The sequence below is a fragment of the Macrobrachium rosenbergii genome, unplaced genomic scaffold, assembly GCF_040412425.1.
Source record: "Macrobrachium rosenbergii isolate ZJJX-2024 unplaced genomic scaffold, ASM4041242v1 13908, whole genome shotgun sequence".
NCBI lineage: Eukaryota > Metazoa > Arthropoda > Malacostraca > Decapoda > Palaemonidae > Macrobrachium > Macrobrachium rosenbergii.
In genome coordinates, this window is record NW_027100725.1 from 96 (window position 1) to 13,178 (window position 13,083).

The following is a 13,083-nucleotide window of genomic DNA, read 5'->3' on the forward strand; positions in this document are numbered from 1 at the left end:
TAAGATACTTGGATGATGGTTGGAGGAGAAAGTAACAATGATAATGATAACTTCATTTCATTAAGCAATGAAGCAGCACAGCAGGAATTCTGTTGGAATATGTTTTCTCTTCTTCTGACTCACTGTCTCTCCTCCTCGTGGAGTTCATCTGATGAGTATCCAGATGAAGTTGCTTGAAAGAGGAAGCAGCGGCAGCGAAGGTTCTTATCAGAGTCACGTTGCCTGGCTGAGGTTTGACAGAGGGTGTCACATCATGTGATCTGCATTCCCCAGTGATAAGGCCACGGATATAAAGCTGGGTGTCCTCAACAGGCAATCAGTTCTCTTGCAAGTGATACAGTGGCCGTCGTCGGCTTCTTCCAGTGGAGCCCTTTGTGAAAAGACTTCTGAGGATTGCTTCACTCACCCTAAGGAATCATCTTCCTTCCTTCCTGTCCCTCAGAGTCAGAATCAGCAGTCACAATGGTAAGAGATTCTTGATCATCTTCTCATCACCCACAAAGACTGGATCTCATCAATGCTCCTTTTCAGGGTCCATCTGGCCCTCTGGTGAGTCATGAAAGTCTCCACATCAGCCTGGTCTCTTTGTTTCCAGTTGAAAGTCATCCCATGAATTCCCCGCCCTAACTAAAGTCACTTTAATAATAATATTCATCTAAAATGATCCATCCAAAATGCATCATGTACCAAAATACAGCCTTGCAACAGACCATTGTAATTACGTAGCTGATAAGGACACAAGTCTGATAATAGGAGGTGTCGCTGAGTGAGGAAATACCTTCCTGATAAGTGCGTTTCATACTAACACAGACATGTATCTATGTATGTATGTATGTATGTATGCATGTATGTATATATATATGTATACAGTATGTATCTATCTATCTATTTACCTATCTATTTATCCATATATTTATATAATTTCGCAATGTAGTTACCATTATAATTATTATTATTCTTGTTATTATTACTATTATATTACCAATGTGTATAACTAGGTTTGAACTGAGCTTCAATAGTAAGAATTTCACCACCAAGCTTGTCCTATCTACTTGTGTGTGTGTGTGTGTGTGTGTGCAGTGACGTTCTGGAGATAAGACAGACAGACAGGCGAGGAGGGCAGCAATTACGATAAAGACTTGGCGAATGGAGGGAGTGGACACGACAATAGACGATTCCTGTGAGACCTCGCAAGAAGGGGATCTAATGAGGTCATTGGTGCTGCTTCCTGGCTGAAGGAAATTAGGTCTCTCTCTCTCTCTCTCTCTCTCTCTCTCTCTCTATAGATCTCTATAATATCCTGAATATATATATGATATTCTGAACGTCATTATTGCAACAACACCTCTTCATATACTTCTATGATGAGTATATATATCAACGATAGGGTGATATTCCGTCCGTCCGTCAGTCTGTCTATCTCTATCTGCCTCTGTCTCAGTGGATGGTCATGAATAGATCATTCCCTTCCCTTCCCTCCGTCAGCCATCAGAAGAAAAACGCTCCCAGTTGGAGGAAGAAGAGACAAATAACAGGACAGATAATGAGGCCAGCCCCACGGGAAGGGAAGGGAAGGATCTATTCATGACCATCCACTGAGACAGAGACAGAGGGAGAGACAGACAGACTGACGGACGGACGGACCTGTCACCCCTCTCGTGATCATATTCACTCATCATAGAAGTCGTGAAGAGGTGTTGCAATAAGTGACGTTATCGCTTATCACAACACTAATAAATGTTCCTCATCTTCCTAGTTAGCTTTCCAAAATGAATCGAAAGATATTGAAGAAAATCTTCTTTTTCTCCCCGAGAGTCTGGTATAAGATAGAAAGTCTGCTTTCTCTTATTGTCCTCTTCTTAGGAGCCCAAGAAAGAAAGAGTCAACGTCATGTCATGGTCTCCTGAAGGAGACGTGCAATTCAGTCCCACAGAGAGAGAGAGAGAGAGAGAGAGAGAGAGAGTGCTGATATAGCCACTAAAACACAAGCAAGGGGGAACCGCACTCAAGCAATTCAGCAACTTCCAAAACCTTTCAGTAATTCGGAATACCTGATTACACGCTACACAGTAAATATCGGTATGAATTTAAATGAACTATATCAGGGTTTACAATACGTATCACACTTAGCAAATTGCACACCTTGGAAAGCGTATGTACACAAACCAACAGTCATACCTCATATCCACATACACAAAAATCATGATAACATTCCTTAAAGGGGACGAAAATTCTTATTAAAACTTAAATACACAAGGTATGAATACCAGGTATAATCTTGAGACTTGCAATGCTATACAAATACTGCATAAGGAGTGACGGTAACTGGAAGACACTGAATATGGGATAAGCATTATCCCTTCAAATGATCTCGGACTGACAGAGAAACTCTCCCTGAGTTTGAGACCACCGATGATATCTTCCTGGGACGAGGTAGCCAAGGCTCACGTGGAGGAAGACTTTGACGAAGTAGAGTTTCTTCCTGGGTGGCGTTAAACGGATCTTACACGGTGAAAGGACTTGTTGTTACTTCAAAGGGCTTGTTGCATTTCCTGTAGGATAAATTGGGGCTCAAAGTATAAGAGTTAGTTACTACACCCTTTGCGAGATCAAATGCTCATTCGTAACTGACTTTCATTTCCACCAACCTCAGGAAGGGAGCAAAAGCAAGAGTGGCTGGTTCGGTCCCAAAATTGGTCAAAGTTTATATATTCACCATTTCAGAGGTTTTTCATCGGCTTTCCACAGCAGCCTTTCTTTTGGGTCTCTCGGAAGGTGATGGTAACATGTCAAGGTTAGGCAAATCCTTTGATTCTGAGTCTCCACCATCATCTAGGGATAGATAAGGTACTAGATTATTAACGTGGAGCTTGCAAATCTGTGTAGTCAGTCTCCCCAAGATCATTGGTATAAGTTCCCTTGATTCGACCTAAAGGGTGATTGTTGATCTTAGCATCATCTTCCTTAATCAAAATAATGTCCTCCTCTTTTAGAAGATGATGAGTCACAGGGCGATCGACATCTATCCTTCCTGTCAACCGCTTGTCTTTAGAGTGCATGCATAAACTCATGGTGGTAAATATCTATAAGTTTATTCCTAATCCAGGATAGCTCTTAAAATCTACCAAGGCAAGGGACGAATTCTTCTTCGCCTGAGGTAAAGGGTGTCAATCTGGAATGACACTGAGAGAAGGAGAAGCTCATGCCCTCTAGCTAACATTTCGGGAGTTATTGGTCCAGGCAGGTCTTTAGCTGCACTGTCTGTCCCTGGGAACCTTTTCAAAAAATACTGACTGTCGGTTCACCAAGTGGACAACGCGACATAGGGTAAACTCCAAATAAAGCAAGAAAGAATATTATCTTTTATGGACCCATACAGAAGCCTCTTTGTTAACTGGACACAAATCTCGGCAAGGGAGCCTGACTGACGACATCCTTTGGAATATTGCTGACAAGTCAAAAGTTTACCACCTCGCTCCTCAGAACACAGCAGTGTGTGTGTGTGTGGATCATTCACGAAGGAAGTTATAACATTAGCTCCTCAGCCTGCATCTCTGGCCTGGATGTGTGTATGTATTTGAGAGGAGAGAGAGAGAGAGCAAAGATAGAGAGAATTAGACCTAAATCCAAACCCAAAAAACCTGATTTCCCAAAAACTGTTTCACTGAGTTTCTTTTTCCCTTTCATTTTTCAAGACAGAGAGAGAGAGAAAGAGAGAGAGAGAAGAAAATAGAGAGAATAATTAGATAAGAGAGAGAAATAATTATGAAAGAGAAATTTGAATAAAATTTTCGACCTGTTCCCTACATCCAATGGACCTGAAATGTTGCGTGGTTATCAATAAATAAATGACAATAAAAAATTACAGGATCAGTAATAATAAGCAGTGACCTCCAGTGACCCTACAGTGACCTCTCCCAGTATCTCAGGATTTGTATGAAACTCTTCTTCGGATTTTTCACAACCTCTTTGCCTCGACAGACTATCAATTTTGTTAGCTACAATCATAAATCGGTTACAATTTCTGTCAAAACCAAAAAGTATAAAAATAATATACAATTTTTTAACACACTTTTATTAAAATGCACTAAAAAATGTGAAAAATAATTTTTAGAAGACACTTACCAGGATTTTCTTGCAATTAATCGTGTCTAAAAATTCAGCTGAGATTGAAACGTGAAGAAAATGCTACAAAAAAAATTATATATATCTCTTTCTTTCTTGTAGCATTTTCCTTCTTTCAGAGATTTGGAATCTATTCTTGATTAGAGGGTAAAAAATCCTATGTATAAGAAATTCTTTTATTTACTTTTTAATTTTAATGAATTTAAACCTTCTTTTACAAAATGTAATTTTTTTACTTAACAAATATCCATTTTAGTCTGACTTTATATTTTGTATAGTATTTAAGTATCATTTTATCTGGTTTAACATATATATATGTATATATATATATATATGTATATATATATAAATATAAATATATTCATAACCATTATATATATATATATAATATATATATATATATATTAATATATATATATATATATATATATATATATATATTATATGAATATATTATCTCATTGGTATATATATGATGTAAGTTGCTATATACAATATATATATATATATATTATATATATATATATATATATATATATATATATATATATATATATATATATATATATATATATATATATATATATATATATATATATATATATATATATATATATATATATATATATATATATATATATATATATATATATATATATATAATATATATATAATATATATATATATATATATATATATATATATATATATATATATATATATATATATATATATATATATGATATATATATATATATATATATATATATATATATATATATATACAATATAAATAATTCCTTTAGTAGCATCATATATATATCTTGGAATATTCATATCGTCAGAGTGTTTTATTCTCATATATCAGTTTCCGGCGAAAAATCTAGACGTCTCTCTCTCTCTCTCTCTCTCTCTATATCTCTCTAAAAATCTCTCTCTAATTAATTCAATATTTCATTTATTTTTTATCACGACAACTCTTTCCATACTCTAAGGCAATTCCAAGCAACTGCTGACTTGCAACTCGTTGGTTGTGATTAAGGTGGCGTTAAGCCAACACGGGCTATTGCTCATAGAGCAGTTTCTCCATGTGGAGGGACAAGTGCTGCGACGTATATGTAACCCCCCTTGGATATAACAGATATAATATTCCTTGTAGGAATATACGTAACATACATATACCGATTTTGCTATCTAACTCCAGAAGGCAATGGGGTTTCGACCCTGTCTCCCTCCATCTAACACTCAACCCACGGGACCTCCCCCTTAGGTCCCTTTCATCTCTTTTTCTCAGCCTTTTGCTGCTCTCTCTCCCTCTCTCTCTCTCTCTCTCTCTCTCTCGATCTCTCTCTCTCTCTCTCTCGATGTCACAAAGATCTCTTTCGTTCTCGCATTCCACATTAAAGAAATGAAATGGATCATTTAAAGAAAACACAATCTTTCCTACAAAAATAGATTTATTATTTAAATAACCCAACAAGTAATGAATAAACAAAGCAAAGATTAAAATGCATCATAAATGAAATTGTCAAGTAAAAAACATAATCTAACCCTGACTAAAAAATCTCATTATGGCTAATAGCCTGTAAATACCAAAAAATTCTCACATATTCCATTATAGACTTTGTAAGTCTAGTCTGGTCTCAAAAAAAACCACAAAATCTACTACATTGCAAAGGTTTTGCAAATGTCCTCTCTATGATCACACCAACATGATAACATCATGTTCCTCACTATGTTCTCAAACCACCACCACCACAGACATCTGTCGAAAGAATTAAGCACAAATAATGATCTCCCAAAAATATGCAAGTGCAAAACACAATAATGAAAAGTCTAAAATGCATGAGTAAATAGCATACTGGTAAATATAGAACACAATAAAATAGAATATTGAAATGGTAAAATATTCATATTAAATCCACTTCCCACACAAGTTCAAAAATGTCTTGAAACATGGTAAAAAACAAGTCCACAATTCACACAGAAAAACAAGAGTCTGAACTGTACCTTATTCTGCCAATTCTAAGAGATTGCAACACTCCAAAGATAATGTCTTCACGATTTCGCTCTAGCTCCACTAATGAACGATCAAACTAATTTTTGGGCAGAATTAGACACAAAATCTAGATTTCTAACGTACGAACTCGTTGTACGCATATACCAACTCGGTCATCACCTGAAAGAGCCAATATTGTGTGTTCATCAAGTTAATTGCTGATGTAACAAAGTATTTGCTGAATACAAAGAATTCTGCAACTGACGACTTTGCCCCAGTTCCATCTTACAGCTAACTCCTTTCATCACACTATATAACTTAGTAATATTAAAGCGGCCATATTTTCTGAAATAGTGCTCGGCCACCCCATAAGAGCGTCTCGCTCTCCTAATGGCAAACTAAAACAAAAAAGCATATGTATAAAACATAACAAATAGAGCTATGCTCAATTAGCAATGTCTACTGAACTGCAGTGTTTAAGTACTGCTCTCATGACGTACTTGCAAAGTCACTGGGGTCATTTTCTTAGAGCCCTTGCATTTAGTCTTACAAACACAAATAAGCTTTACTACTCCCACAACAAGAATTATCAGTAAAATAGCCACTAAAACTATTAAGATGGATGGCATAAAATATTCTGATACTCGACCATCAACGGATCATCGTCTCTCTTCCAACGGTGGAACAGTTATTGGCACCGCTGTTGAAGGTGCTGGAACTACATCATGATCATTATGCATATGACGCATGAATATCTTCTCGGAACTGTTGAACACAGCATGGCTAAGTACGAGAAAGTCTGTGGACAATACTCTGCATGAAGCGTCAAACAGCTTGGATCCTTGAAGATTGAACGACGTCGACTTGTTACCTCAGCACATCGTCGTAACAGGGCATTCTTTGCAGTAAATGGCAGTGAGAGTTCTGGTGGTGATCATGTGGTATTCATGTGGAAACCGTATAAAGTCACATTCTGTCGGAGTCTGTCTATGAACTAATGATAATTCACAACCACCCACAGATACAACTCACTGCAACTGGAAAACATTACTGTCACACACATACTTCTCCCTAACTAAGGTACAACCTGTCTTATAATCAACTCCCAAACCTTGATATTGATCTCCCAAAATGAACATGGTCTCTAATCCATTCCATGTCACTACTAAGTCTCCAAAAGCACTCGGAAAAGGTCTAATAATAAAACTAAGAAAAGGCTTCATTGTGCTGACAAGAACGTATACTATTAATCCCCGATCAGACAATCTCACCCTCAAAACATTATAATATAAATACAAATCTCCTCCGTGAACAATAACTTTCCCCATGTAGATAAGCGGAATTCTTTAGAACATTTTCTAAGTATCCTAAAGGTAACATATCACCATACACACGACCATCTGCTGCAGCAATAATTGCTTTTATCTGCATTTGCACTTCTGTCCTTAGAGAATCAGTTTCTTTCTCAATATTAAGAAAAATATGTTGGATCGTAAGAAGTGCTATTGTCACATCAAGATCTTCTTTCAAACCTTCTACTGTAACTGACAAATCATTCAAAGAATGTCTCATTGTTTCAAAACCACTTCTCAACTTCTCATTACTTTCTTGCAACTGATTTAACTGTTTCCCCTGAGCTATTAAGTCTCTTTGCACTTCTGCTACTTTGACTAAACTTCCAATGGACATCGCTCCAATCGCAGCAATCACGCCAACACCTAAAAGAACTAAAGGTGCTGCTCTTTTACTTCTCCTATTCTGTATAGAAGGTGAATTTCCTTTCCAGAAGTAACGTTTTATCTAATCCATTCAACTAACTATCTAATGTTATTTTATCTATCCCGGGTCAACTCTATCTAATGTTATTCTTATTTCTCTCATTAATCTAGTTAAAGGAACTGGTAAAAATCTCTTATTCTCTAACTTCATCTAAAATGAACACGACGAAAAAAAAAAAAAATCACAAAAAAAAATAAAAAAAATATACAATATATACAAATATCAACCCATTTATCCCTCTAAACTATATACAAATGTTCCATTACATCCCAACTTTCTTTAATTTTGAAATATGGGTTAATTTCGTCACACCAGTATTTACATCTTTTACTACAAATCTATTCCCTTTCTTGATCTCTACAATCTCAAAAGGTCCATGGAACTTTGGACTTAATTTATAATTCAGATCATTCCGAACATTCACTTTAACAAACACTCTATCACCCATAGAAAAAGCTACTCCCCTCGATTTCGCGTTACTTTTCTCTACCATTGCGCGTGAACTAAGTTCAAGTTCTTTACTGATACGCGCAAATCTTTCTCTCGCTGTATTTATCAACGAAGTAACCGTAACATCGCCCTTAACTCGCTCTGGTAACAAATCAAAAGGTCCTTTCAACTTGTACCCATACAAAGCTTCTGCTGGAGATATCTTAATTGTGTCATTCATCATAGTGTTGATACTATATCGCACTTCATCCAAAGATCTGTCCCAATGTGTATCGGAACCACCCACTGTCATGCGTAAAGCTTCGATTATTTTCCGATTCGCCCTCTCACATAACCCGTTCGCTTCTGGTCTATACGGGATTATAGATACTTTCTTTATTCCCAGTAAATTAGCAAGACCGTCTACTAAAGTCTTATTAATAAATTCCCTACCATTGTCTGTGATCAGACATTCAGGAACACCATATCTACAAATTATCCCCTTAAAGAACGCTATAGCAACTTCCTCAGCTGACTTGTATTTCAGTGGGAAAATCTCAACAAAACTAATAGATGTTAACTCGTCAACAACTACTATTATATGGACCCTAGGATAAGACTGTGAATGCAGAGTTAAAATGGATATTCTAATTACAATACACTACGCATAGAATTTGCACAAACACTGTGACAATAATTCTATATATGTCTGTATGTGCATTTTTGAGGGAAACTTACAAATTGGTATTGTATGACAAAGGTTATAAATAAGTGTACCTATGAAGATGAATAGAGTACATATATATAATTCAATTATTTGTGAAAATTGCAAAAATGTGTATGTATTATCATATAAACAAAAACTGCACGAATGTATAAAACATATTCGACAACACAGCAGACCTTGTCAGGGAGATAAGAAGCCTTGCTATCTGTGCTGTGTGCAGTGCCTCTCTTCAACTGGGAGCGCTTTTGTTAGGGCTTGTGGAAGGCAGACGAACAGTGGGACACACACATCTCTCAAACCCTCCCACGATCAAACTGACAAGTCAGAACAATTCATGGTGAGCTGTTGGTGCAATGCATGACAATGCCACTGATCACCAAACTCTGCCTCGAGCATTCTGATACAAGGAGAGACTGATAAGGGAAAAGGCTCCTGTTGTCCCGAGAGTTTGGGACATGATGGAAAGTTTGCTTTCTCTTACTGTCCTCGTGTTTGGGAGCCCAGGAAAGAAAGGGCCAAGGTCATGGGTCACCTGAAGACATCCACTTCAGTCCTAGATGCGGAAAGAGAGTATGTGTGCATTGACGGCATACAAGCTCACATATACACACAGAAGGCGCAGACGTAAAAGTTCTTATCAAAGAAGGAGTTCCATCGCCTGTTGATGTGGAACAGAGGTTGTCAAATCAGATAATCTGCATTCCTGAGTGATAAGAAGATAAGGCCTGGACAGATAAGGGACAAGGAAGGCCTTGTGAGCTGTGTTAAGAACTCTGTTGTCCGGATAAGATAATCAAAAAGGCTGTTTTTTTTCACTTTAAAGTTTGAATAACATATCCAAGGACTTTCTGGGCCTTTCAGAAAAACTGCCTTTACTACGATAGCTTGTGAGCTAAAGAGTAAGATTTACCAGCAGTATGACAATAAAATACTTTTCATTGAGAGGGTCATTGAAAACTTGAATGTAAATGCCTAGATTTATTACAATAAATTATTTGCACATGTCCCTGAATCATTGGCTAAGGGCACAACACATTCACCTACAACCCCCATTCAGACCCACAGTTAACCTTCATGTAAACGATAGTTGGAGGGAAAGTGCTGAGGAGAAGGGAGGAAAAAGCAACTTCTGCACTAAGTCCGTAACAAGTGGGAGATGCAAGAAAGAGGGAAAACCTTAACCCAACTCGACACAATATTACAGCAATATGCCATTATATACACACGGTCCCCACCCCGGACAAAAACACAGCAATAATCTCCGCACTGAAGCAGTTTATCAAATGAGTGATGGTTTCAATGGTACTTCTAAATATTGGTCGTCCCAAGGCACTAATGCTCAACCATATGAGAATGAGTCTGTTTCGGATACAAAGACGGCACAGAATCAGATGCTTACTCTTCTTCGTGACCAAAGGCCTCCTAACGGCCCTCAGAAGATCTCGAGTCAACGTCTGTTCGCAGGAAGATTCTGGAGGCGCCACCATAACAATAGACGAGAGCTCAGGATGTGGGCGATGACGATGGTCTCAGTTTACCTGAGAAGAGCCCGAGAGCACACCCGTAGGCACAAAGGGGGTCAGGTGTGTGCATCCAGTGGCATTAATGCATCAGTAGCAGCCAATCCCACTTGAAGCAAGAAGTCCATCCAAATATAGCAGGGCAATGGTGCAAGGTGGTGATCGCCACACTGAACAACGAGCCGTAAAAAAGACGAGATCTTCTCTGCAGGAGAGCCAAACGCAATCTCTTGTCAATCCAGACGCAAATATGTAAATCGCCTCTTAAACAGTCCAGTGTGGCAGGAGGCAGAAGACCAAACGAACGAAACACTCGTACATGAAAGTAAAGAGAACTTTTCATGGGCGGAGTACCAATTAACAAATAACAACCTTCGGTGGGAGAAGCACAACAAAACAAAGCTCTAACCAAGAATTCGAGGCTCAAATGAACTAATGAAACATTGAACAGCAATTAATAAACAAACGTTTACTTTAACGGAGCCGCGAGGTAAAAACTTAAGTAGCTGCTGCTGATCTTACAGCAGGCAGCAGAGACGAAGCTGGGTGCCCTCTAGTGCTCCTTCCGTTTCCCTGTGGGTGACACAGCGGTCGTCTTCTTCAGTTGTGAGAGAATTTACCTGAGGAGGATTGCATCACCTCCGCCTGTAGGAATCTTCCTTCTTTGAATTCGCATTCCCTCAGTTAGAACCACCTTGTTTTGGATTCAAACTGTCTGGAGAGAAAGAGTGTACGAGAAATTCTTTTTCATTGAGAGACAAGAAGAAGAGTTGGGGATAGAAACATAGACGAGGTGGCAACTGCTGTAGAAATCATGAACTGTTTCCTTTCATCTCCTTTCCTACACGTTTTCCTTCTTCCCTTTGAGTCAGTGGTTTTCAACCTTCTTCATTCCGCGACCCCTTATGAACAACTCAGTATGACTGAAAATCCCTTTAAGATTTTTTATTCAATAATATGTAGGGTTACCACATTTTCATCAACCAAAGACAGTACAAAAGGAATCTACATTCACTATGACGGGTCTCAAACCTATCTACACGTTTTCATTTATTCCTCCTTCCTAATCTGTTCGACAGGTTTTCCTCCGACAGGTCGCAAGTTTATGTGAAAACACTATTTTTTTGCTGTTCATTTCTGCTTCCAAATCTGTTAGGCCTTTTTGCTCTGAAGGGTCCAAAGTCTATTTGCAAACACGACTTTTCGCTGCTCACTTGACGAATGGATACGTTCCCTCTGAACACTGGAACATTGTTGGGTGAATGACTGCTTGTCTTGAGCATTCTGGATCATTTTTCTGCCTGGACGGAACGCCCACGACAAGGCCTCAAATCCGGGACGAGTCCCGGCCAAACTTTAAATTCATATGTAATTGTTCTGGTACAAAAATAGCACTGCACTGTAATAAATTTGCTACTTGCATTAAAAAGATATTGTTATAACTATTTCTGTTAAATAAGTTAAATTAGAGACTGTTTTGGCCTGATGATCAGGTGTTGCTTCGCGTAACGGCGCTGAAGTTGAAAAGAGCTAAAACATACCCTTGCTCAAGAACGATCTCGCCACCCCCCCAAAAAAGGCTGGCGACCCCTCTTGGGGTCGCGACCCCAAGGTTGAAAACCTCTGTTCTAAGTCCTCAGTCTCTTCATGACGACGGTTTGAGGCAGAACTCAAAAGAGGCTCACTTCCTTGCATGAAGGAAGTGGTGTCTGTTTTCTGTGCTTTGAATAGACCCTGACAAATGAACTGAGTCCTACAGCCTTCTTTCTGAAAAGGATTCGTTGCACTGTTGATCACGCAAGAGGAAGTAAGTTCAGAAGAACAAAATTTTCCCATAAGTAGCATCATTTAACAAGTAAAAAATGCGCCTAAGTTTCTTCGGCACAATCGAGTTTTCTGTACAGCATATAATGCTGTATGAAACTTTCAGCCTCGGCCCATGAAACTCTTAGCCTCAGCCATGGCCAATAAAACTCTTAGCCGCGGTCCATGAAACTCAGCCACGGTGTTGTGGTGGCCTGTGTTGTTGGTAGGCTACCTACAGCGGTGCCAGACGCACGATCATGGATAACTTTCACCTTAAATCAAATAAAACCTACTGAGGAGGCTATAGGGCTACAATTTGGTATGTTTGATTGGAGGGTGGATGATCACCATACCAATTTGCAGCCCTCTAGCCTCCTCAGTAGTTTTCAGATCTGAGGGCGGACAGAAAAAAGAGCGGACGGACGGACAAAGTTTTTTTTTTTTTTTTTTTTTTTTTTTTTACAGAAAACTAAAAATGGGTGAATTTGGGAATCTGAATTGGTGGGTTCTCTGTACACTTTAAATCTGGGATGACTAAACACTGAAAAGCTACGACATCTAAAAGGGGAAACCATCTTCATTCTTAGTTTCAGCTTTGACATTCAGACTGAGGCAAGGGACTGAGACTGGACGTCATTATACAGTATGGCACAGCACATGAAAGTTCGCGAACACTGATGATATAGATGGACCCATTA

At 38.3% G+C, this 13,083-nt stretch overlaps 1 protein-coding gene across 1 annotated transcript in view; it reads left to right on the top strand.

Annotated features, from left to right (window-relative positions):
• Positions 1–329: 329 nt before the first annotated feature.
• Positions 330–13,083, top strand: part of LOC136838035 (uncharacterized) — a 55,125-nt gene continuing 42,371 nt past the window's right edge. Inside the window, exon 1 of the mRNA XM_067102892.1 lies at positions 330–465. The gene's annotated coding sequence lies outside the window, so the exon portion shown is untranslated. The remainder of the gene's footprint in view (positions 466–13,083) is intronic.